This window comes from Dendrobates tinctorius, unplaced genomic scaffold (assembly GCF_039654945.1).
Source record: "Dendrobates tinctorius isolate UK_male_01 unplaced genomic scaffold, ASM3965494v1 ptg000029l, whole genome shotgun sequence".
NCBI lineage: Eukaryota > Metazoa > Chordata > Amphibia > Anura > Dendrobatidae > Dendrobates > Dendrobates tinctorius.
Window position 1 is genome coordinate 21063876 of NW_027361697.1, and position 26775 is coordinate 21090650.

Here is a 26775-nt window from a genome sequence, read left to right on the forward strand (position 1 = left end):
TGGTGGACCTATCTAGGTTTGCACAAGATCACTCTTCCTACAGATCGCTCATCCATCAAATCGTCCATGGCTTGAGATAGAGCTGAAGGCCGCTAGTAATAATAATTCATAAAGGTCATTATCAGTAACTCATTGCCCCATGTATATCGATGATGTGCCGCCTATAACATGTATGTTAGCGCTCATACTCACATGCGAGAAACTCGGACGAGTCTCTCACGTCAATACCCGGCACTGCCGCCGGAGTGTGCGGCTGCATGTATTTCTATGCAGCTGAATACTCCAATCCGAGTGCCGAGTATTGACGTGCGAGACTCGTCCGAGTTTCTCGCATGTGAGTATGAAACCCTTAGAGATCGTTCTGTCTCCATCAATGCTTTTCGACTTGTGTAAACAGGCCGGTAAATGAACGTCTGTTTTTGCACCAACGTTTGCTATAGCGGTCTGCTGCAATCATTGTGTTTTTGTTGCTCTTCCCACCTCCATTTTTTTTTTCTTGGTGCAGATTTGAAGCAGCATTTTTTTTTCTTTTGTGCAGTAACACTAGGATACTGTACTAAAAAAAAAAAAAAAAAAAAAAAAAAATCTACTGCATATTGTTACACAAATTTTTCTTTTTTGGTTATATCTCCCTATAGTAGCCTGTAGAGAAAAAAACAAAGCAAAATGCGCACAGTTCTTCAGTATTTTTAAACGTGCAGTGGGTATTAATTTTATGGAATCACATCCACTTTACTTGTAAATTCAGTGGATTTTCTGCACAAGCAATGCAGCATGAAAATGTAGTATTTATGCTACTTGGGAACATGGCTGTAACCCCTTCACGACCTATGATGTATATCTCCGACATAGATCGTGTCCCTCTCTTTGATGCGGGCTTCGGCACTGAGCCTGCATCTTTACCAGCAAATGACAGCTGATTTGATAAACTGTCATGTGCCCCTAACTGCTGCGGGTGGAATTGCGATCCACCTGTGGGCTGTTAATATGTAAAATGCCAGTGTCAATCTCTGACAGCGGCATATAACTTGCACTTACTGGAAGCGTGTCATAAACCACGCCCATCATCGTCCCTGTCACATGATGGTAGAGTGTCGATGGGTTGGCATGACAACCCGGGGTCTACAGAAGACCCCCATGCTTGTCATTGCAGACCTGCATGGCCAGGGTTCATAGGAGATGATGATTTCTGCTACACATAGTAGACTTAAGACTTGTTTATGTGTAGCACAAGTGATCGCCTTTTCAAGTCTCCTAATAGGACTATTGAAGCAAATAAAAAGTAGGAAAAAAAGTTTTAAAAAATATAAAAGTTCAAATCACCCCCCCCCCACTCGCCGCATTCAAAATAAAACAAAAAAAATACACATTTGGTATGGCTGCTTTCAGAAATGTCGATCTATCAAAATATAAACTAAATTAATCCCATTGGTAAACAGCAAACAAGAAAGTCAATGAGCCAGAATTGCATTTTTTTTGGTCACATGTTTGTAGAATCCTAATGGCAGGTCAGTTTTAGCATTTAGTGAACATGGTAAAAAAAAATGTGAAAAATTTTACTTTTTTTTTTTTATCTGTCACCGTGCCTGGAATTTTTTTTTTTTCTAGTACACGATATGGTAAACCAATGGAGTTGTTCAAAAGTTCAAGTCGTCCATCAAAAAACAAGACCTTATACGGCCATATTGACAGAAAGATGAAAAAAAATAAGTTATGGCCTCTGAGGATTCGGCATGAGAAAATAATCGCAGATCTGAGCTTCCCCATAGAGTAACACTGGGCCCAGCGCTCTGTGATGTTTTATCGCATGGCACTCGGCTGTATTGGACGGTAGGGTGACTCCAGCCTTATTTGAGACCTTTTTGATCCTAATGATGTGCATGGCTGTGGCTGATGGGCATCATATCCTTTGCAATCAGACTGCTGGACACAATCCTGTTTTCTAATTCAAAAAGTAAGTCGCCTGTTCTCCATCCCTGCGATACTATTCGCATGGAAAAAAAACCCCAAAACGTACGTTTCAGGTCAAGAAATGTAAATATCCCTAGTGCTCTTATATTATCATATACAGAACTATAGAAAGATTTATTCTTTCTTCTTGGAATTTACAATTCAACATTAATTTCCAAGCATTATATTTGCAAAGTGCACCTTCCCATGCCGAGAGTTTAAAAGCCTTTGTAGTCCCAGAGGCATGTAGCAAAAACATTTTATACAATACAGCTTAATGAATAACACCAAAAATTAGGGTCATATTATGCTTAATCCGGGGGGAAAAAAGCTGCTGTCATAAATAGGAGCTGTCGCTTGAAATAGGTTTTACTATTTTTTTTTTTTTTTTTTTATCTTCAAGTCAAATTGCTAATTTTTGGGGTCTGACTACTATGAAATTCAAGTCTGCCTGGTATCTCTCGGGACGCTTGTAAGCACAATATTTGGAGGGAGGGTTACGGAGCTTCGGGCTCCCAACTTTGAGCCTGTTGTGTTTGGAGACCAATGGCTGGTCTGGATAAAGGTCTGGCTGACATGTGAGACCAGCTCTCTGGTATGTGCGCCAAAATGTGTGGTAATACAGGCTGTGTTCTGGGGACATGTTGATTTTGTAATGGGGTCACTATTATTGCGCCTTTTTAATAGTAATAGTGTCAGGTTGGCTTTGTTGACCAGCAGTTTTGCTGGTTGAGGTCTCTGTTGGAGGCTGATTCTGGGGTGGGGGCAATGTTATGTTATGAGGGCACTTTTGCTGTTTCGTTGTGTTGGTCTAGGGTTCATAGACCTGTTTTCTCTCCATCTGACAAAAACCTGTTTGATTATGTGGGATCTTATTTTCTTGGAGAATAAAATCTCCACTTTCTCCACTATGTTAGTTACTGAAAATTGTACCGCACTCTGATGTCATCAGAGTGGAGTCCATATATATATTTTTTTATTTACAGACCTATTGACTTGGATGGGCGACTTCCATCCAATTTTCAGAGGCAAATCTGTCAGAGGAAAAAAATCAGACGTGCACAGCCATAAAATAAAATGGGTACAAGTGTCAGCTGTCAAAACCACAAATGGCACATGTGCAGGAACTCTCATGATAGTAAATTTGCTTGGCTTTGTGTTGGGTGGGGGACAGTGGCAGGCAATTTAGACGATGCTAGCATTGCTCCCTTATTGGAGTAGCTCCCGAACAATTTATTCTGGTACACAGAGCCGCACCTATCTTTTGGAACTTCAAGTTTTGGAGTTTCATCACTCACCCACACTATTGGGTGTCTTCATCGATATCCCACTCTATGGGGCGTACATCGAGTTGTATGCATTGCATTGTATTGGTTGCTGTTTCATCATTTCTATTAACATTTATTAAAAGAAATAATATTAAAAAAACTATTGGGAAAAGATCGACTCCTGGAAACTGAAGTGAGAAAAACCTTGGAGTGTAGAAAGCAGCAGCGTCTTTGTTAGAACCGTAATCAGGTGATTGTAATTACGAAGGTGCCTGCAAACCTGTACAGTTGTGGCCAAAAGTATTGACACCCCTGCAATTTTTGTCAGATAATACTCAGTTTCTTCCTGAAAATGATTGCAAACACAAATTCTTTGTCATTATCTTCATTTAATTTGTCTTAAATGAAAAAACACAAAAAGAATTGTCCTAAAGCCAAATTGGATATAATTCCACACCAAACATAAAGAGGGTGGACAAAAGTATTGGCACTGTTCGAAAAATCATGTGATGCTTCTCTAATTTGTGTAATTAACAGCACCTGTAACTTACCTGTGGCACCTAACAGGTGTTGGCAATAACTAAATCACACTTGCAGCCAGTTGACATGGATTAAAGTTGACTCAACCTCTGTCCTGTGTCCTTGTGTGTACCACATTGAGCATGGAGAAAAGAAAGAAGACCAAAGAACTGTCTGAGGACTTGAGAAACCAAATTGTGAGGAAGCATGAGCAATCTCAAGGCTACAAGTCCATCTCCAAAGACCTGAATGTTCCTGTGTCTACCGTGCGCAGTGTCATCAAGAAGTTTAAAGCCCATGGCACTGTGGCTAACCTCCCTAGATGTGGACGGAAAAGAAAAATAGACAAGAGATTTCAACGCAAGATTGTGCGGATGTTGGATATAGAACCTTGACTAACATCCAAACAAGTTCAAGCTGCCCTGCAGTCCGAGGGTACAACAGTGTCAACCCGTACTATCCGTCGGCATCTGAATGAAAAGGGACTGTATGGTAGGAGACCCAGGAAGACCCCACTTCTTACCCTGAGACATAAAAAAGTCAGGCTGGAGTTTGCCAAAACTTACCTGAAAAAGCCTAAAACGTTTTGGAAGAATGTTCTCTGGTTAGATGAGACAAAAGTAGAGCTTTTTGGGCAAAGGCATCAACATAGATTTTACAGGAGAAAAAAAGAACATTCAAAGAAAAAAACACGGCCCCTACAGTCAAACATGGAGGAGGTTCCCTGATGTTTTGGGGTTGCTTTGCTGCCTCTGGCACTGGACTGCTTGACCGTGTGCATGGCATTATGAAGACTGAAGACTACCAACAAATTTTGCAGCATAATGTAGGGCCCAGTGTGAGAAAGCTGGGTCTCCCTCAGAGGTCTTGGGTCTTCCAGCAGGACAATGACCCAAAACACACTTCAAAAAGCACTAGAAAATGGTTTGAGAGAAAGCACTGGAGACTTCTAAGGTGGCCAGCAATGAGTCTAGACCTGAATCCCATAGAACACCTGTGGAGAGATCTAAAAATGGCAGTTTGGAGAAGGCACCCTTCTAATATCAGGGATCTGGAGCAGTTTGCCAAAGAAGAATGGTCTAAAATTCCAGCAGAGCATTGTAAGAAACTCATTGATGGTTACCGGAAGCGGTTGGTCGCAGTTATTTTGGCTAAAGGTTGTGCAACCAAGTATTAGACTGAGGGTGCCAATACTTTTGTCTGGTCCATTTTTGGAGTTTTGTGTGAAATGATCAATGTTTTGCTTTCTGCTTCATTCTGTTTTGTGTTTTTTCATTTAAGACAAATTAAATGAAGATAATAATACCAAAGAATTTGTGTTTGCAATCATTTTCAGGAAGAAACTGAGTATTATCTGACAAAATTGCAGGGGTGTCAATACTTTTGGCCACAACTGTATTTCCTAAACATAGGAGGGCAAGTGGGTGGGGATTTCTCCAGTGGGTTTTGCAAAAAGGGGTAAAATGTTTTTCTTTCATGAAGTGCTATTTTCACTTCGAGTAATGGATGTAAAATACCTTCCCTGCGCAGCATCTGTTTCCTATCTGCACAGTCTCATACGTGCAATGTACAGCAGTTATTATACTTTCACATGGGACATGTGCGTCTCCGACATCTGCTGACGTTGTATGCAAGTGAAGATCGTGGAGGATTCGGAAGTGTAGCATCTTGCAGATCAGCGTCTGAGTCGCTGTCACTTGTGAGACTTGGTATGTACACGACTTAATCCTATAATATAATTTGTACATGATGCTTTTGCGTGTGTGTATATATGTGGCAGGCTCTGCTAATGCCACGCGATAAAGAACATATGCATTTTCTGTTACTTTGCGTAGCTACACAATGACGCGCAGAGCATATGGACTGTACAGTTACCGTATAATTAGTCTGGCATGAAGACCATCTGCACGTGCACAACTAATAGTCTTCTTGCATCGGACCGTTTTTTTTTGACGGATCCGATGAATGAAGAATTTTAGAGGGAGGGGGAGAGAGAATTTTTTCCATCCGCCAGAAAGGATTTCAGGGTTAAAATTCCGGCTGACTTCCTTCCTCCGGGCATGCGCACTGTAAAATGCGGATCCTGCAGCAAAAAAAACGTTGCATGGTCCGTCCAGGCATGTCGGTGGACGCAAAAAATTTGGCGGATCCGCAAAAAAATGGATCCAACGGATGACCATACATCAAGATCCGCCGGTAATGCAACCCAATGGGGAAAAAACGGATCCGCCAAAAAAAATGGAGGATCCGTTTTTTTTTAAAAAACGGCGGATTTTGACTGATGGTCAAAAACGGAAGTGTGAAACAGGCCTTAGAAGACCAGATATGATCTTCCAATTGTGAAGAAGAGACCAAACTGGTTTAGAAGCACGTTCACGTTTGATGCCAATAAAAAGAATAATCACAAGAACTATTCTATTTTGAGCAGTAGCGGTATGACTGAAGTACTCCTGTTCCTTTTTTTTTTTTTTTTTTATATAACAGTATAATGTTCCATAAAGATCTTGGATGAATACTGTTGCAGTAGCAGTGCCCCACTAGATCTTCCCATGGAGCTATAAAATATGTTGCAAGAATATCTAAATGCTTCCTTTTTAAAGAAGCAGTCCAGCTAAAACTTTTCTTGTCCAATTCTGCACCCTTTCTGATTGTCTTGTTCACACTGCACCTTTATACACGTTGCACTCAGTCCTGCCTCTTCTTTCTTCAGAGTGCATTTTAATTCCCAGATCTCGTCCTGCACTATTCCAACTATGGTCGATCAATCCCATGAGGCATCAGTGTAGCATTACATGGGCAGTTAGGGTCTGTACCAGCTATGCCTGCTGTGTTAACACTGGGATTATTTCTCTCTCTAAATCGCCTTTCCCCACTAATAGAAATGAGCCAATCAATTTGCATGCCCCTAGACTGGTGCCGCGTCCGTAATCTATAATCCTGTAAACTGCATTGTATCTGCCAGCATCCCCAGTGCCTCTTCAGAAAATCTCATGCCACAACAATAACATCACACCAGACCTGCAAATCAGAAAAGTTGACGGGGATTCTGCCAGGCAAGAGTCATTTCAGAGCCTTTGTCCCACGGCCACATATTACTAACACTGCCGCTGTACCAAGATTCTGTGAATCGATGCCCTCTTGTCAATCAGAAGTATGCAATCAGAGAGAGTGAACTGTCTTCTCCTGCATTACAACTGTGAAAGGAGCTGTGCAGTAATCATCATAATCTGTGATGGGAGCTCACGTATTACCCGCCCATGGAAGACTTCAGTCTAGGCAAATATCATCATACAAGAACTTTGGTGACGGAGATGGTGACCTCTTTCACTGAACATGAAACTGTAAAACTGTTAAGTGGAGTAAGATGATCTAATAGACATATACTGCAAATGTTTAGATAGGCAAGAACACCAAATTAAGATAATACTGGCAAAGTTCTATATATTGGGGGACTCTACAGAATAAATACAAAAAAGATCTCTAGACCGCCACTTTGACTAACTTCCATAGACCTTAAGTAGAACGAGTGACACACATGCTTACTTAGCTTTTCTTATTTTCTACTCCGAATAGGGCCACGGCTGCTTTCAAATTAAGGATTATTGCATCCTTATTCTTTTTTTTATCAGAAATTTATTGCAAAGGCTCCCAGATTTGTGACCCACCTACACTGTCCAGTAATGTGATGTCTATTCCAGCATCAGAACATAGCAACATGGAGTAAATAGTGGTGCATGTTGCTGGGTTGTCTGACTGTTTTTTTTCAGCTTCTCCAATCCCATAATGTTTATTATAAGTGGATCAGCACAGATATGCCCAAATTGTGGGGTACAGTATAAATTTTTAAGGTTTGACCCATTTTTGGAAATCGTTCAACTATCAGCTGGGGTTATCATGAAACAAACAAACTGAGTTTCCAGCAATGGCTCTCAGCTGCAATTCAGGTTTCTGATGTTTGTCTGCAGTGCTTTTTCATGTTGACACAGCTGCAGCCAATCGGTGAGCTCCGCAGCTCGCGCCATCCACGGTAACTACAGCAGCTTATGAAAAAAAGTTTTTTGAAATGGGACAATTCTTTTCAATGACTACATTCTATTCTATTTTACTTTTTTTTATTTTTGGATAACGTCAAAGCTGCCATTTCTGCAGGTGCGCTCAATATCAAAGGTTTACCGTCATTGCTGACATTCAATGTGAAATGTAAAGTGGCGTTACTACCATGATTTCTTACACAAGGCTGCTGAGAGAGCTGATTGATTTCTATGCCGGCCAGCTGGGATGGAAAAGAAGACAATGGGTTAGTTGAGAGGAGAGATGCACAAAGAAGAATGGTCATGGAGAATGATGCACGGATGGAAGACCGCGGAAAGAGAACTTATGAAGAGCCTTAAAAAAAAAAATAAATAAAATAATGGGAATCTATTGCATGTAGGAGTTTAGCACTAGGGGTGTAAAGTTTACTTTTGTCATTCTGCTGGACAAGTGTTGTGTTTGTGAACGGCGTGGAGGAGATACAGGGTTTGTTTTGTTTTCTGATGCCATTTAGGATCTTGGCAGACCATTGCGATGCCTTCAGCTGATTTATTTTGGCTTGCTAAGTTTTCACTTTCGGTCCAATGCAGATATCTGGCAGGGCTCGGCTTAAAGCCGTCTCCAAGATCCTATCCCAATACGTAGTAGGAAAGAGACATAGCGAATCAGAACAACTAGACTATGTTTTTAATTGGAGGTATTTGCTAATATTAATAATAATAATATTATTAGCAGATACCTCCAATTAGAAATGTAGTCTAGTTTTTCTGATTCACTATGTCTTTCCTCAGGTGCAGGCATTGCAGGACTTTATGTATCTATGGTTACGACCACTGGCAACTAGTTAACTGTCACTATATCAGTGGTCGTAACCAAGGATACATAAAGTCCTGCAATGCCTGCACATGAGGATAGAGACATAGCAAATCAGAAAAACTATACTACATTTCTAATTGGAGGGATTTGCTAATATTATTTTACCTACTACATATAGGGATAGGATCTTAGAGATGGAAATATTTCTTCAGTGTATATAGCTCAGCTTTTAGGAAGGCTATATATAACTTGCACTCCAAATTGGCCATTTTGCTAAAATAAAAATATTCCTAATTTTCACCATGGCTTTTAGAATGAAGCCTTGATAGAATGATGATGTGTTCTTTGAAAAACTATGCCAATAATGATGTTTATCGGTGAACTGGTGCTTTTGGTGAAAAGTCGAGCAGACTGCAGTACCCAACCAAACCCCTTCATAAAAAAAGTAAATCGGGCGTTGGATAAATTGCTGTGTCTCTCTCTAACTTGAGGAATTCATTGTGAAAGATTTACAAAAAAATATCAAAAGTGGAGGAGTTGTCTGTTGGGGGTTTATAGGGAATGTGTACATCTGTACGTGTTTTACTGAATACTGGGATGTGATGTTGCTTTGTGTTAAGTTTATTCTGCTGGGGATTGGCTCGTCGCTTTACTTGATAATGATTTGTATTCAGTGGTAACGGTCACAGAGAGCGAACAGCAATACTTCTTCTTCTAATTCTTTGAAACAGTCCCTGGTGACTTTTCAAGAGAAACAAAAATAAAAAAAATACATAAAATTATACATATAAATTGGTGGTAAATTTAAAGGATTATAAACTTGGAAACAACAGACTGAGTATTACTCTATTTTAATTGTTCTTCCAAAATGCCCATGCCAGAGACACACACTAAATGACCCTTAGATGATCCTGCCAGGATGTGCCTTAAATGACTGATAGATGGTGGAACAAAGGCGATTCCAGCAGCTAAATAGGAAAGGGTTCTTTACAGTTAGAGCAGTCAGAATGTGGAATGCCGACCACAAGAAGTAGTAATGGTAGACACTATGACAGTTTAAAAAAAAGGCTGGATGATTTCCTCAGTACACATAACGTTGTGGCTTATAGTCAAATTAGTGACAAAGTTTACAAGAAAGGTATTTTTTTTTTTTTCAACCTATGTAACTATGGCGGTACTACATCTGAAATATTCGATCTTAAGATTGGGGCCCCATCTCATGGTACTATGACAAATAGGTTGTTGTACATGCAAAGCCTTCTTCATTCATTTGTATGGAACCTCTAAAAGTAGCTGACCTTGCACAGTTTTTTGTTTTTTTTTGCAAATGCCATCTAAGTGAATAGATCTAGCTGTGCATGCATGTCCTCCAGGACATTGATAGCTGCATGAGGCTGAGCCACATTCTTGAGCCCAGCATCTGGAATCTGCTTCCATTTATCCTGTGGAAATGCCCCTCTGAGCCTCCTAGAGTGTGTGCAGCACATAGGAAACTTGTGTCTGAGGGACTGAAGTATTTTTCATCCTTGGTATGTTACATGAGGCTGAGTGATGCATCCTAATTAGAATGCCCCCATGCACATTAGATAAAGTAATCTGAATCCTCAAATTTTATCTCAAGTGGATAGTTACCTTCCAGCTTTCTCCCAACAGCTGAGGGGGGAAGAGAAGGATCCAGGCTGTTAAATATTAATGGCAAAATCTCTATTGTAGTGAAAGGTGTCTGGTAGTGGCGGCTGTCTCATGTAGAACACAAGCGAGCAGTGATCTGTGTATGGAGGAGTCAGAAAAGAGAGAGCAGTTGGCCAAACGATTCTGATTTAATTTGTACAGCTAGCTATAGCGTTTGCCTGGTATTTTATCTAAAAGGGTTTTGGTCCAAAAATGTACATTTTTAATCAATAGATCTTGGAATAATAACTTCCACAATTGGATGTGTTAAGTGAAAAAAATCGTTCCCGTGCTGAGATAATGTTATAAATGTTCCCCTGCACTGTCTGACTGTACAGGGACATGGTCTGATCTTACCACAGCGAAATAAAAAGAGTATACAGACAGGACAGCATTGGATCACAGCTGATGCTTTCTGTGCTGTAAAACATTTCCCATTGACCATCAGCATCAGTGTTCCCCAAATCCAGTCTTCAAAAGCCACCAACAGATCATGTTTTCAGGATTTCTTTAGCTTTACACAGGTGAAGGAAATATTACCTGTATCGGTCACTTAAACTACCGTACTCTGTATTTTTTCCCTTTTTTTTGCTTCTTTAGCATAGATCTCATGTTTTTTTTTATTTTAGGGTGTGGTATATTCTGGTCGCTCAGGAAAGAGACCAACTAGATCTAGTGCCAGATAACATGTATTCCGTTTACAGCCGCAATGCTTATCATGCAATCGTCCTATTTTCAGAGGAGAGGCTTTGATGAAATTCTGTATGCGAATAGATTGTTAGCTTTAAAACCTGACCTGGTTAGTGCCTGCTAACAGATATAATTATACATTTTTTTTGTTATACTAAATACCTGAAAAACTGGTCACTTTTTAATGTATTTCTAAGTTTTCCACGACCCTTAAATCATAAACCCTCATTCTTCTTACTACTAATTTTAAATTCTCAGATTTTCCTGGAGACCTAAAACCTCGTATTATCCAGGTGGGCAGCAGGCTAGTCGTGTGATGTAAGAAAATGCTGCTACCAACTGAGAGGTTAATGGGGCAGAAATGTCAAAACTAACAAAGGTTGCATCTCCATAAATGATCCTATGTATTTTATGTATAATGGATGCGAAGAACAACCACTCATAAAGAACTCAAAGTTCCAATTTATTTTCTCACACTGATATAGTAAATTTCTCCTTCATCTCATTGGGGGACACAGGTACTGTGGATGTATGCTACCGCCATCTGGAGGCTGACACTAGGCAAACAAGGTTAGCTCCTCCCCCGCTGTATACACCCTCGCCCTGAATGCAGGCGGAACCCAGATTAGACAGGGGCAACTGATCCTATTGAAAGGGTCAGATTTCCCCATACCATCAACGGGCGAGCACGTGTCTAGTATCGTCTCCACGTATCCTTTCCCACACCGTGGGACAAATCTGGGCAGTTTCCCCAGAATTTTTTATTTTAGTTTGTTTTTTTCTTTCCTTTATTTTTTCTAAGAAGTTTAGACAGGGGCAACGGATATTATTGAAAGGGTCCGATTTCCCCAAACCATTAACGGGCGAGCACGTGCGAGTATCACTCCACGTATCCTCTCCCGCGACGTGGGACATGATGCCAGACCACCCCTAGGTATGGAAACCATGTGGCTGTACAGAGGCACAAGACGGTCCGAGCGGCCCCCACTGCTCCACCAACGCTAGACGGAGGTGCTGCAAGGCGGCGGACGGTCCAACTCCTCGGCCTCTGAAGCTGGATGGATTGAGGGTGCCTGCATCGTCCGGGATCCCCCCACCACCCCCGCCTCCCCGATGGTTTGCATACCTGTTGGCGATGAAGGTACAGGGCGTGGGTGGGCTTGGGTCCGGCTAGGCCGTGCGTGGGGCTCCTGGGCAGCAGGGGAGATGCGGCGCTGCAGGCAAGAATAGGCTCTCCTTCCCCGTTCCTCTCCTCCTGTGATGCTGGGTAGGATTAGCACAGGAGCATCGCCGCCGCAGAGCACAGTTGCGGCCCCGTGGCCGGGTGTTAAAAATCTAGCCCGCGGCTTCGGCCGGAGCTAGGCCGGGGCGGAAGTTCCGCCCCCAGCTACGCAGCGTCACTTCCGAGACCCACCCCCTGGAACCTGGGCGGGCGCCGGATAAATTGAGGCCCTGGCTTCAGAGCGGGGTAGGCCGCGACCGGTAAAGTGGTCGGCCTGCCCCACGGAGAAGCACAGAGACGCAGGAGCGTTGGTGTGCGGGGGACGCAGGAGCGGTGAGTGCAACCAAGTCTGCGGGAGCTCGCTAGGATGCAAGGGATGCCCCCCCTCTCTCTTAATGCATGCATCTCCTGTAAGGCTGCGTTTCCACGTGCGCAGAGCAACAAATTGTGCGAGGCCTGCGATTCCGAACGTGCCCAGGAGCCCCCCCCCCCCCCCGGCAGCTGAGTCCAGGGAACAAAATCCTCCGGAATGGGCCCTATCGTTATCCCAATCTATTGCATCGCTTACAAGGGCGATTGAGTCTCTTTGTGCCCTGAATGGAGGCAAGGATAGTGCCTCGCTTATCTGGGAGGGGTCCTCCACCTCACAAGAGCCTTCGGCCTGCAGGGGCTGCTCTCATGCCAGGCAGGTGCGAAGGAAGCGGACCCACACGAGGTGTCCCGGTCTATCCGGTCCTTCGGAATCTGGCAGTCCAGCATCTCGCTCTCCCTCACCAATAGTCGGGAGTAGGCAGAGTTCGGATGGTGACTCAGACGGGCCACTGGACCTTGATACTCCAGGGAGTCGAGAGACAGTGGACAGCCTCATTGAAGCTGTCAATCAGACCCTGGGGGTAGAAGGTGAGGTTACTTTGGCTTCGAGCCATAAAGTAGCCTTTAAACGGGCCAGGCGACCCCACAGAGTGTTTGGTACTCACCCGGAATTTGAGGATATAGTGCAGCGGCATAGAGAACGCCCAGATTGGTCTTTTGGCCCGAAAAACGCCTTAGAGGCAAGATATCCATTTGCCCCGGAATTCGGTAAAGGATGGACGGAATCACCGGTGGTGGATCCGCCAGTGTCACGCCTGGCCTCGAAGTCTCTGTTGTCGGTACCGAGTGGCTCATCCATTAAGGACCCCACTGATAAACTCATAGAGAGCCTGGCTCGATCAGTTTTTGAGACATCAGGGTCAGCGCTTGCTCCCTCGTTTGTGGCAACGTGGGTAGCCAAGGCCATGATGTCATGGTCAGAATCATTGAATAGGGCCTTGCAGGATAGAGACCTGCCTGTGGAGGTGTCAGAGGTCACAAGTCAGATTGCGATGGCAGGAGACTACTTGATCAATGCTTCTTTAGATGCGGCCAGTTGTGTGGCATCTGCAGCCGCTAACGCGGTAGCCATTAGGAGAGCCCTTTGGTTAAGAACTTGGCGAGCTGATTCTGTCTCCAAGAAGTCTTTGACTTCCTTGCCCTATCAGGGAGGCCACCTGTTCGGGGAGAAGTTGGAACAGCTCATCTCTGATGCAACGGGGAAAAAGCAGCTTCCTTCCGCAGCAGAAAGTTAAGCAGCCTTTTCGCCAGGTCCCGGCACGGTTTCGGGCCTTTCGCAATACCGGGTGGACGACGGCCACCAGTTGGGCCGGCCCAAATCGCTCCAACCAGGATAGGGAGCGACAGGTCTCATATAGACCCAATCCATTGGGGAGGATGCGCTTGCGCCAGCCCAGGTCGAGAGGAACCAGGCCGCAGAAGTCCTCAGCCAAATGACTCGCAGCACGTTGTAGGCGGCTACCTGCTTTTCTTTCGCCAAGTCTGGGTCGACGTAGCACACAACTCATGGGTGGCGGAACTGGTGTCTTCAGGGTACAAGATAGAGTTTATCAAGTACCCCCCAAGACGTTTTTTTCTGTCCCGACTTCCCAGGGTGAAGTCCCAGGCGAAGGCGTTGCTGGGGGCCATCGATTCACTCCAGTACAACGGGGTCATAGTTCCCGTACCAGAGCACGAGAGCTCAGGGTTTTTATTCCAATCTGTTCGCAGTCCCCAAAAAGGACGGGACGGCCTGTTTTGGACCTGAAGCTCCTGAACAAATTCATCAGGGTCAAACATTTCAGGATAGAATCTCTCTGTTCAGTTATTTCGGCCATGGTGCAGGGAGAGTACTTAGCCTCTGTCGACATCCAGGACGCCTACCTGCACGTCCCCATTTTTCCACTGCATCAAAGGTTCCTTCGATTCGTCATCAATGGCCGTCACTTCCAGTTTGCAGCGCTGCCCTTCGGGCTAGCCACCACCCCCAGAGTGTTCACGAAGGTAATGGCAGTCGTGATGGCCGTCTTACACTCTCGGGGCATAGTCGTCTTGCCCTACTTAGATGACCTCTTGGTGAAGGGCCCCTCATTTCGGACATACCAGGAGAATGTCGGCATTACGCTAGATACGCTTTCCCGCTTAGGGTGGTTGGTCAACAGGAAAAAGTCATCCCTTGTGCTAGCCCAGAGGATCTCCTTTCTAGGAATGATCTTCGATACCTCCCGAGGGTCGGTGATTGTCCCGCAAGACAAAGCCCTAGCGCTCCAGCAAGGAGTCCAGAAGCCCCGGCAGCCTGTCCCTCACACCATTCGTTTTGGAATGAGGATACTGGGGAAGATGGTGGCAGCAATGGAAGCAATTCCGTTTGCCCAGTTTCATCTTCGCCCACTACAGCACGCCCTCTTGGCAGGTTGGGACAGGAACCCGTTTACGCTCGGGAAGCAGTGCCGGCTGTCCCTTCAAGTCAGGCAGTCACTGGAGTGGTGGACGATCAGATCCTCCCTTCTTCAAGGGAAACCTTTTCCCCCAGAGCACTGGCTAGTGGTCACAACCGATGCCAGCTTCCTGGGCTGGGGAGCAGTTTTTCACCATCACATGGCTCAGGGCCAATGGTCCCAACAGGAGGCACGCCTCCCGATCAACCTGTTGGAAATACGAGCTGTCCGGCGGGCGCTGCAGCATTTTCAGCACTTTCTAGCAGGAAGGCCCATTCGGATTCAGTCAGACAACGCCACGGCGGTGGCTTATGTAAATCATCAAGGGGGCATGCGCAGCAGGGCAACCATGCACGAGATAGGATTCGTCCTTCATTGGGCCGAGAAGAACCACTCGGTATTGTCGGCAGTCCACATCCTAGGAGTAGAAAATTGGGCAGCAGACTTCCTCAGCTGGCAGGAGGTCGTGGCTGGGGAATAGGCCCTGCACCCCGAGGTCTTCCAGCAGACTTGCCAACGATGGGGAACTCCGAATGTGGATCTGATGGCGTCCAGAATGAATGCCAAGGTACCCGTGTACGTCGCTCGGTCACGTGACCCGCGAGCGTTCGAGGTGGATGCGTTGGTTCTACCATGGAACCAGTTTCGCCTTCCAAACTTGTTTCCCCCGTTGCCATTACTTCCGAGGGTCATCAGGAAGATCAAAACAGAAGGGGTTCCAGCGATTCTGCTAGCACCAGACTGGCCCCGGCGGGCGTGGTACGCAGATCTGGTGCAGCTGCTCACCGACATCCCATGGCGACTGCCAGAGCGTCCAGATCTACTGTCCCAGGGCCCAATCTTCCACCCGAACTCAGGGGCCCTGTGTTTGACGGCATGGCCGTTGAATCTTGGATTCTGACCCAGGCTGGGTTCGAGCGTGGAGTGGTCGCTACAATGGTTAACGCTAGGAAGTCTACCTCGGCAAGAATTTACCATCACACCTGGAAAATTTTCTTCGCTTGGTGCTGAGAGCAGGGGTTTTCGCCCCTAACATTCTCTATTCCCAACATCTTGGCCTTTCTCCAATCAGGCCTAGACGCGGGACTGGCCCCGAGCTCCCTTAGGAGACAGATTTCGGCGTTGTCCGTTCTTTTCCAGCGGAAGATTGCTACTAATATGCAGGTGAAGACTTTCATCCAGGGAGTCTCTCATTTAGTACCTCCCTATAAGGCGCCAGTGGACACCTGGGACCTTAACCAGGTCCTGAGTGTCCTGCAAGAAGCTCCTTTTGAGCCGCTACAGGATATATCTTTATCATTCCTCTCTTGGAAGGTGGCGTTTTTGGTGGCCATTACCTCCGTGAGGCGAGTGTCGGAGTTGGCAGCTCTGTCTTGCCGAGCACCTTTTCTCGCTTTCCACAAGGATAAAGTGGTGCTTAGACCGGCTCACCCCTTTCTTCCGAAGGTGGTGTCCTCTTTCCACATCAATGAGGATATTGTCTTGCCCTCATTCAGTCCGGCACCGGTGCATTGCGTGGAGAAAGCTCTTCACACCTTAGACCTGGTGAGAGCACTCAGGAGGAGGTATGTGTCGCGGACGGCACCTTTTCGCCAGACGGATACGCCGTTCGTGCTCCCTGAGGGGCGCAGGAGGGGACTCGCGGCCTCAAAAGTGACCATAGCCAGATGGATCCGTTTAACTATTCAGGAGGCCTATCGCATCAGAGGTGCGCCAGTTCCATCTGGGATCAAAGCGCACTCTACTCGGGCAATGGGCGCCTCTTGGGCGCGTCGGCACCAGGCTTTGGCGGAACAGGTATGCAAGGCAGCGACCTGGTCCAGCCTGCACACGTTTACTAAACATTATAGTATCCATACCCAGGCTTCGGCGGATGCGAGCCTGGGTAGACGGATTCTCCAAGCAGCGGTGGTGCACCTTTAAACAGGAGGTGCATGTAGCTTGGATCGGTGAGTCAATCTCCCACCCAGGGACTGCTTTGGGACGTCCCACAGTACCTGTGTCCCCCAATGAGACGAAGGAGAAACATGGATTTTTGTGAGTACTCACCTTAAAATCCTTTTCCCCGAGACGCTCATTGGGGGACACAGCACCCACCCTGTTAGCCAAGTTGGCTCTCGTTTATTTAATGTATGTTCTTTTGTGAATGTCAGGGTGGTCCTTTGCCAGACATATTGTTTTTCTGCATTAAGACTGATTTGTTACTGTTCTCCTACTGCTTTTGCACTAAACTGGTTTCCACCCGCATTCAGGGCGAGGGTGTATATGACGGGGGAGGAGCTAACCTTGTGTTGTTTGCCTAGTGTCAGCCTCCAGATGGCAGTAGCATACACCCACAGTACCTGTGTCCCCCAATGAGCGTCTTGAAGAAAAGGATTTTACGGTGAGTACTCACAAAAATCCATGTTTTAAGGCCAATTTCACACATCTGTGAAAGACCAACCATGTTCAGCCAGACTGCCAGATCTCCTAAGCTACGGTAATTGCTTGATCTATGCCTAACCAAGCGCCATCCATGGTCCACGGACATGTGAATCCAGTCTTAAGCCCCCCCCAGACACATTGGATGGTTGTCAGTCAAATAATGGTTCTGCTAATCGTTCGTCTGGCACCTATCTTTCTTGAATCCCCCCATACACAGGAGCGCTCTCTCTAATCTTATGTATATCTCCAATATTCTACGTCTTTAGCTCCCCCGACAGTCATCTGCCGGGGGCCCCCTGCGTATTAGAATGTTAGCTGAACCCATCAATGTTAGCAGGCTCGGCTGACATTAGTCTAATGTCTATGGAGGCCGTTAATCCAAATTCAATCAGCACTTTTAAGCTTCTGTTGGGTACCTAGAAATAAGACCAACCACCCAGCAACCCACCACTTTATATGCTACCTCTCTCTCATTGAAATGATTTATTGGCAAGAAGTCAGTATGCCATGAAATTGTTATATACTTGGTTGCTTTATTGTATTTAATTACAAATCCCCCTGAAAGTTGCCCCGATATTCAGCTTTCTGCCTTGGTCTTGGCTTCAGAAGCCCCACTTATGGCTGTATTGATCCAGGAAAATGATTCTTCTGTCTTGAGATATGAAAGCTGTGTGTGAAGGGGGCAGTAACATCCTTTTTAAAAGTTGCATCTAAACCGTTGTCTTCCCATGTGTACTTGTCTGGCTTGTGTTGTCGTCGTTCAATATCTGTACTCCTTTTCTGTGTATTTGGAGTATGGAGGTTGTTGTTGTTCATCAATATCCGTACTCCTTTTCTGTGTATCTGGAGTATGGATTCTCTCTCTGGAGGAGCGGAACCTTTTAAGAGTATAGTCCTTTTCTAGGACGGTAAGTGGTCACTTGGTTTTCTGCATTGTGACATCTGCTGCAGCAAGCTTCCCTTGAGCCTCCAGCACTCATCTCTTGGTGCTGTCTGGCATATCTTGTATTTATCCAGTGGCCTCTTTTTCAGCCCCGTAGGAGCAATGCAAACCCCAGCACAGCAAAAATAGAGGCGTGCTGGATGCTCGGGCAAAGCTTTCTTCTCCAAATGTCACAATCCAGAAGACCAAGTGACCACACAACCTCTCTAAACAGCGACTACTGAAGTGCCATCCCATCTGCAGAGAGAATCCAGACTCCCAAGTACATGGAGACGGAGTACGGCTATTGAATAAAAACTACTGAGTACAGGCAAGTAGGAGTATAGATGGTAATGTTATAGCTAATTTTGACCAGGAACGAAAGCCAAATTGGTCGATGAAGTGAACTGTAATCTTCTATTCACATGTGGAACAGATTTATAAAAAAATATATATATATATTTTAGACAGTTTCTATGACCAAGAAGGTTCTTGAACATTTAAAGGAAATATATAAGCAGGTATTTGCTATGTAATATGACATCAGCATTAGGTAGGGACGAAGACCCTGATTCCAGTGATGTATCTGTTAGTTTATTGCTTGCAGTAGTTGTGATAGTCTTGTTTTTTTCTGCTGCAGATGTCGGAGAGCTGAAAGTTGAGCCCTGTATAACTTCATCTACACCATTGATTGGCATCTTTCTGTGTACTAAGATTATTGAAAGAAAGCTGTTAATCAGTGGTGGGGGCAGGGTTGTACCAGGAGGCATGAGACACCTACTCCTGTAGTGATAATCTCCTGCTGATAAAACACTGATTGTATTTAAACAGCAAAGCACAGCCTAGTAAGTGACCCATAACTTGAATCAGGGTCTCTTCCACTGCATCATGCTGATTTACATCACAAAGATTCCCTTTAAAGGAGGTTGCAGACGAGGAAGAAGAGCTATAGGCTGGTGTGAGGGGCGGATGATGCCATTTTCTCTTAATAGTAGTGAGGCAAAATTTTATATACTGAAATATGCATAAAAGGTATAACCTTAGTTACTGTAAATCCTATTCTTTTTGATATGCAATTCATTTAATTCCTGTACCAGATAAATGAAAAAAGCTCAATATGAGCAATTTCTCATAATGCTGAACTATTTTTTCAGATCTTTTGTCCTCAGTAATAAACCTTAACTTTCTTCAGAGGACTGGAAATAAAAAAGTGAAAGGCTATACTTTGTCCCGTCACTCATTACCATTTTAGACTTTGTGAATTTATAATAAAAAGAAATGAAAGTTAATAATGCAAATCACACTGTTAGTAAAAGTATACACATCGGTTGCTTCAACTTCATTACCGTACTTTATGGCGGGGCAAATAAACTAACTACCGTACATCTTGCGGTAGTGCTTTTCTCCTTTTCTACATGAATGATAATTATATCAATAATTCTTGGAAAACAAAGAATTGAACACCATATTATAATAAAACATAAAATCTTCCTGCCAGACAGACCCTGGATGGACAATTTTAATAACTGGAGCAGAATAATAACTATGGACTTAGGAGTCAGTTGGACTTTTTCGGTTGACTTCATTAAAAAAAATAGCCCAAAATGTTAGGTAATGAAAAGAAAACCCTAATTTCATGCTGTATAGCTGTGTCTGACAAAAAAATGAGAAGTGTATAGTAAGAGTGACTCATGTAAAGGGCCTGTTCCACTAGACAATGATCGTTCTCAATCATCGCCCAGTGTAAGCAGGTCCAGTGATCCAACTAATTTTTTTCTAAATTTTTTCTTGATTTTTATTTTGAGCAACCACTATTGACGACGCAGATTACTTAATGGGATTGTCCAGGCTTGGGGTGTAAGTCTGCAGTTTACTCTATGTAACTGCAGACTTGTGAATCCTCGCAGCATGTGCACTGAGGATTCTCCAGTGCCAGCAGCAAGACCAAGTGGTCATGTGACCGCAAGTATGTGATGTGCATACTTCTAGCCACATTCCGACTAGACTTGTGCAGCCTCACTCAGTGCAAGTGAATTGTATGACCGCGCCGTCTTGCCACCGGCATTGAAGCGATGTGAGGATTCACAAGTCTGCAGACAGTGACTCACTGCAGACATATGTGAGAAACCGTGGCAATCTCTGTAAGTATTTTTATTCTTGATGCCAAATGTTTCACAGTTCCCATAAACTACAGTGAAGGAGCCACAGACACAAAAGGCCTCCTGTCTAACTCGCGTACTACTTTCTGGGGTGCCAAGACTCCATTCTCCTGATGTATGAGGCATCCAGAAATGTCCACACAGGGCACCATTAGTACTTGCCGTCCCCACTCCTGAGCTGCTGCCACTAATCTCTGTGTGGCTGCTCGTATATAGTTAATCTGTCAGGTAAGCACTTTTCTACACTTAAAGTTGGGGGGGCCGCAACTTGTGCACTCCTGGTCTAATGTGTGTGGGGGCCTTTACTGAGGGAATGGATAAACAACTAGAGAAGACATTATTAGCTCTGGGAACACACAACTCTTATGTCCCACTTCTGATGGAAACTTCTTTGGTACGGGATTGGGCATGCTGACATTTAATATGACTGAGCCTCTTTCCTCCAACCTTGTCGGAGAGTACACCCAATACACATTAGATGGTTGGCTGCTCCTGTGTACGGGCAACTTAAGACCCTTAAAGTAAGCCAGATTATGTAGGTTTTGAGGCTAATTTTTTTTGTAATACTGGGTTGGTAACAATCCAATTTCAATTGAATAAGTAAGTCTAGAATGCAGATATCGCAAGGAGCTCTCAAACTCTCTTTACGGTTGATAAACTATGAATAGTATATTGTTGTACTCGCTGATCTGATATATAAAGAATCTCCTGTTCTATTGAAAATGGAAAGCTGAATATACCGTATTTTGCGGATTATAAGATAATAATCTTTATTTTTATAAAGCGCTAACATAATCCGCAGCGCTTTACAGTTTAAGATGCACTGGAATATAAGAAGCACCCGAAATTTTGAGGAAAAAAGTAGCAAAAAAGCTTTTTTTTTTTTTTTTTAAATAAAATGGTGGTGCCTTTTAAAATCCATGCGTCTTATTGATTACTGGGGTTGGTGGCTGCGGTGAAGCGGGGTCCCAGGGTCGCTGCTGTAGGAGGCAAGAGTGGCATGTTGCTGCAGGCCTTGAAGAAGGGGATGTTCCACTGCGGGTGAAAATGGCTGCGGTACTCTGGTGCAGTGGGGGGCTCCGCTGGAATTTTGTAAAAGTCTTGAGCCCCCCCGCATATCCATTACTGCGATGCGGTGGCCTCTGGGAAAATGGCCGCCGGGGGCGGCGCATGCTCAGATTGAGATTTTGGCAAAGAGATATTGTTGCCATGGTCTCGATCTGAGCATGAGTCGCCCCTGGCGGCTATTTTCCCGGAGGCCACCGCATTGCAGTAATGGATATGCGGGGGGCTCCGGGTTTGCACAAAATGCCGGCACTACAGGGCACCGGAGCCATTTTCATCCGCAGTGGCGCACATCGGAATACTCCCTCATTCCAGCCTTTGGCCTGCAGCAACGCGCCACTCTTGCCTCCTCCAGCAGCGACACTATGACTTTGCTCCACAATGGCCGGTAAGGTATATCCGCATTATAAGACGCACCCCCATTCCCCTCGCCAAAATTTGGGGGAAAAAAGTGCTTCTTATAATCCGAAAAATACGGTAAGTGGCTATGCCATTATAATAACAAAAAGACTGACTGGCACTTCCAAACTAATGTGAAGAGGTGCTAACTAGGAGCATCTACCTCCATATACAATAGACAAGAAAAGTTGCACTCTGTAGTGCTAAAGCGTGTCAATGTTAAATATATGAAATATGAATGGCAATACGTCTTCTGGATACTAGGAAAAAATTAGACACTTATTACACAATTTGGCCCATCAACCAAAGACAAGGTGGTCTCAAAACTGATGGGTCCTAACATGTCTAATGTGAATACCTCTCTAAGACTACTTACCTACCCATAAAATCAGACTTGGAAGAGAGGTATTCACTTTTTTACCCGGGAATTCAGATTTCAGTCTTAGGCCAGGATCACACATGCGAGGAATACGGCCGAGTCTCGCATGTTAATACCCACCACTGCCGCCGGCACTCAGGAGTGCAGCGTGCGGCTCCATGTATTGCTATGCGGCCACACGCTGCGATCCTGAGTGCCGGCGGCAGTGCCGGAAATTAACATGCGAGACTCTGCCGTATTCCTTGCATGTGTAAGCCTGGCCTTAGAGAGGTATTCACTTTAGACACGTTAGGACTCTCAGTTTTAAGACCACCTTGTCGCTGGTTGCTGGGCATGCATGAATTGGCCAAATTATGTGCTAAGCGTCTCCTTTTTTTTTACTAGTATCCATAAGCCGTATTGCTATTAATATTTCATTTTTCACATTGACATGCTTTAGCACTACAGAGTGCAACTTTTTTTGTCTATTGTATATTGGTCTGACATTGCAATAAGTATAATAGAGACAAAAAAATAAAGACCATAAGATGAGTACATATAAACCGGAATGGGCAGATGGCTCGTATGATCCAGACGGTCAGAAAATAGAAACCTAAAATTTTTACTGTATGAGGCTTGTGGTAAATGGTCTAAACTAGTAATGAGCCAAACCCATGCAAAGTTGGCATAATAAGCTTTGGAAGAATGCCATGGATAACAATGCAAAGTTTAATTAAAGGTCTGTGTACATGTCCTCCTGCGCTGATGCACCGCTGATACAATGAGGACACACAGAACATGCTGATCTCCTACAAGTCCATATTGTAGTGCATGCTCCTAAATCTATGTGAATTCTGCTTCTTTATATCCAAAAAAAAAGTCTAGATGCTTTTAAAAGAAGGATAACTTAAGATATAACAAATTACAGTAATCATCAAGCTAACATAATTTCATAGATTTTAGTTAGCCATTAAAAGATATAACTGCAAGACTATAATTTATATATTTTTCCGCATTGAAAGCCTTAAGACTACCTTCAACTGGCCAACACGATGCCAAACTTTTTTTTTTTTTCTCCGACTTGCTAGTAAAATATCACATTTTCTAAATTGAAATCCATTATGTGAACATTGATTTTCATTTTTTTTCCCTTGTGCACAAAGGACACTGAGGTTGGTTTGCTGACTCAAAGATTTATTGAGGAATATTATAAGCCGCCTTAGCAAAACATTGTTTGCAGTAGAGACAAGTTAGATCACCTTGACCACGTAGATAAATCATGAAAGGGCAGAAATGCAAAGATTAAATCAGTACATGTTTTCTTATATATTTTTTTTTAAAATGAGAATAGAAAGTATCTAGAAGGCATCTATGGACCGTTCTGCCTCCAAAGTGGTATTAGTTTGGTTTTTTTTCATGTGGAGAACTATTAAACCCCTTAATAGAATATTTTCTCTGCTAATGATGTTGCCCAAATGGCCAAATTGTTTTCCAGTGAAGGTAAAATGACCATAAAATTACATGCTGTGCATAGGCCTGACAGTGTTCTGACTACTAGGGGATGGATTCATTTACTGAGTCCTGAAAAATATTTCTTTAATAGGAGTATCATATTGTGGACTACTAGGGCATTAGTTCTGAACTGGGCACCTATGTCAAGCGTTACCTGAGGTGGTTCTCCACCAGTATTACAATGGGGAAAATTGGAGTCTACAGTAGTAAAGTCTAGGAACATTTCACTGACGATGAAGATACTGATCGTACATAGTTTGTTCTTTTCAGTGGTAACATACGGATGCAAAATCTGGACAATAAAGAAAGATGGTAGAAGAATCGACGACTTTGAGATCAGCTGCTGGAGAAGGATGGTATCAATACCATGGATGGCAAGAACAAACAAATCAAGCTAGAGATTTCACTCCGAAGCAAGGATCACCAAGCTATGATTTGCCTACTTTGGACACATCATATGAAGAGAGAAATCCCTAGAGAAGGACATCATGGTCAGAAGAATAGAAGGAACAAGGCGAAGAGAAAGAGTAGTACCCCACTGACTTGATACTATCAAGAAACCGACAGAAAAGACCCTGGTGGACCTATATAAATTTGCACAAGATCGAATTTTCTACAGATCGTTCATCCATCAAGTCACCTTGGCTCGAGATCCAGATGAAGGCAATTTAAAAAAAAAAAAAAAAAAAAAAAAAAAAGTAAATCTTGTATCCTTTGAGCTACTGTTCTCAACGCAACTCAGAAATTATTTAGTACATCAAAGTCGTAAAAGGCTAATCTGGCTCCGCTCATTTCTGCATTGAGAGGTTAAATGGGGCCAATGAGACCAGACAGCAGGTATCGTATACCTGTCCTTGTCATTAGAATAGGACATTTGCGAAATACCCGCCACCAGCGCATGTGAGCCGGCTGCTATCTGTGGAGATGAGCTCATTTCTTGATGCAGTAGTTCATTGCATTACATTTCTAATGAATAGGAGAAGAGCACAATACCCACCACCCGTGTACACAAGCCATCAGATGTCTGTAGATTGACGTCAGTGGACCCACTTCCCTCCTAATGCAATGGCCCCGGATGACCCCTTTTAAATAATGTGTTTAGATTGACCTCTAAATATTTTAATGCATTTATGCCTGGACGAAGTGTCATTGTACTGATCTCCCACTGATGGTGTTGATGACGACTGGGCCTTCTTCAGTTGTCAACCACAACTTCTTTCTTGGCGTTAGAAAACAGAACCATAAAAATGTCAATATCTGTTTTTTTTTTTGTTTTGTTTTGGTTTTTTTTCAAAGAATTCTAATGTGTGATGGAATCTATGAACGTTCAATCTGTCAACATTGTGGTTTTTTTTAACAAGTATCTTTTTGCAGACTATACTATTCTTGTTTTCTGGAGCCTCTAAGAAAAAGGCTAAAAAGTTATGGAAATGGGTAAATCGGTAAACTGCAAAAGTGACGTGTTCAAGCAACAGAGATCAGATAATATAACACCGCTAACAGATGCTCGCTAGTGTTTTTCAGAAAAGCAGCGGAAATTTTGAGAGGAAGCGCACAGTTGAGTGGTTCTAAACAGTATAAAGAAAGAAAGCTGAAAAGAGCCAAGCAATGAACACTTAGTAACTCTGACAGAGAGCAAGAAAGTGGTGAAAGGAGGATCACATGCAGCTGACGGATTCAGAATAAGTACCGTTCCCGACACTGTACAGTCGGCAAATCTGCAGAAAGTTTATTTTAAGTAGTTTCCATGGATTGTATAGAAGTGAATAGACTTTTGTTGTAAGTGTTTTACAAGAGACCGTAATCAGGTGCATGGAAAATGAGGGAAGGGAAAAAAAAGACATGGAGCAATATCTAGCAAAGGAAAATGGGTCCAAAGTAGGCAACACTGGCCAACACTATCCCAATAATCTAGGAATAAAGGATTGGACACGTTGGGTATCCTGCCGCAGCTTACACCCCTCTCCTATAGGTTTATCATTGGCCATGTATTGGATTGTTGAGAAGAATATCTGCCTAAGACGAATGGCCACCACATATGTAGGAAAAATCCAAATAAGAGACCTTAAAGATATTGATCAACTGGCTTAAAAAATGTCGATAGTCTAGACAAGACGGCAGGTAACAATTTCCCTTTAGTCCAAGTGTGGTCATGGGCTTTATCCTATAACAGGCCTTTCTTTCCTGTTTTGTAAATCTGACCTTTTAGCCAACTGGGCGTGGTCCTCAAAATGGAAGACTTGAAGACTACACCCAGTTGGTACAGATAGTTGGTTTATATATAGGGACAACGGGGCAATATCTCCGGAACGGAGAGGAGCAGGAGCAAGAAAAAAAACGACTCCAGAATTGGGAGAACAGAATTTACACCAAATAAAACATTACATATTTATAGAGTGTAAAGACGGTTTTTAACAATAAGACAAATTAGTCTTAAATCTTATTAAATAGTTACTTGGGCAAGGCCCTTTATAATTGCCGTTTTTATAAAATGTTTTTTTTTTTTATTATTATTATTCAAACATTCTGCTTCTTGTACTGTATCTGATCTTTGTACCTTTGCCTTGCTTTAGGCGTACTATATATAGGCCTATTGATGAATGGATTAGGCCTCTTTCACACATCAGTTTTTTGCCTTCAGGCGCGATCCGGCTTTTTTTGGAAAAAACGGATCCGGCAAAATGCAATGCCGGATCCGGTTTTTCCCCATTGACTTGCATTAGCGCCGGATCGTGCCGGATGGCATTGCGTTTCATCCGTTTTTTGCCGGATCCGGCAACTTGTCTCATTCCGGCGTCTTGAAAAAACGTCTACTGTAACGTTTTTTGTCTCCGGCGAAAAAGCCGGAAGCGCCGGATCCGGCGCTTCCAGCTTTTTGCTACAATGAAAGTCTATGGGCGCCGGAATGCGCCGGATCCAGAAAAAGACGGATCCAGCAACCGGATCCGGTTTTTTTAAGTCTGCGCATGCTCAGATCCA

At 43.9% G+C, this 26775-nt stretch overlaps 1 protein-coding gene across 4 annotated transcripts in view; it reads left to right on the forward strand.

Moving 5' to 3' along the window:
- The window catches only part of DIPK1A (divergent protein kinase domain 1A), a 136048-nt gene that overhangs the window by 35009 nt on the left and 74264 nt on the right, over positions 1–26775 (forward strand). The window contains exon 2 of one of the 4 annotated variants that reach the window (XM_073571443.1): positions 24067–25917. The exons of the other annotated variants lie outside the window; for them this stretch is intronic. The gene's annotated coding sequence lies outside the window, so the exon portion shown is untranslated. The remainder of the gene's footprint in view (positions 1–24066; positions 25918–26775) is intronic. 4 annotated transcript variants of the gene reach the window in all.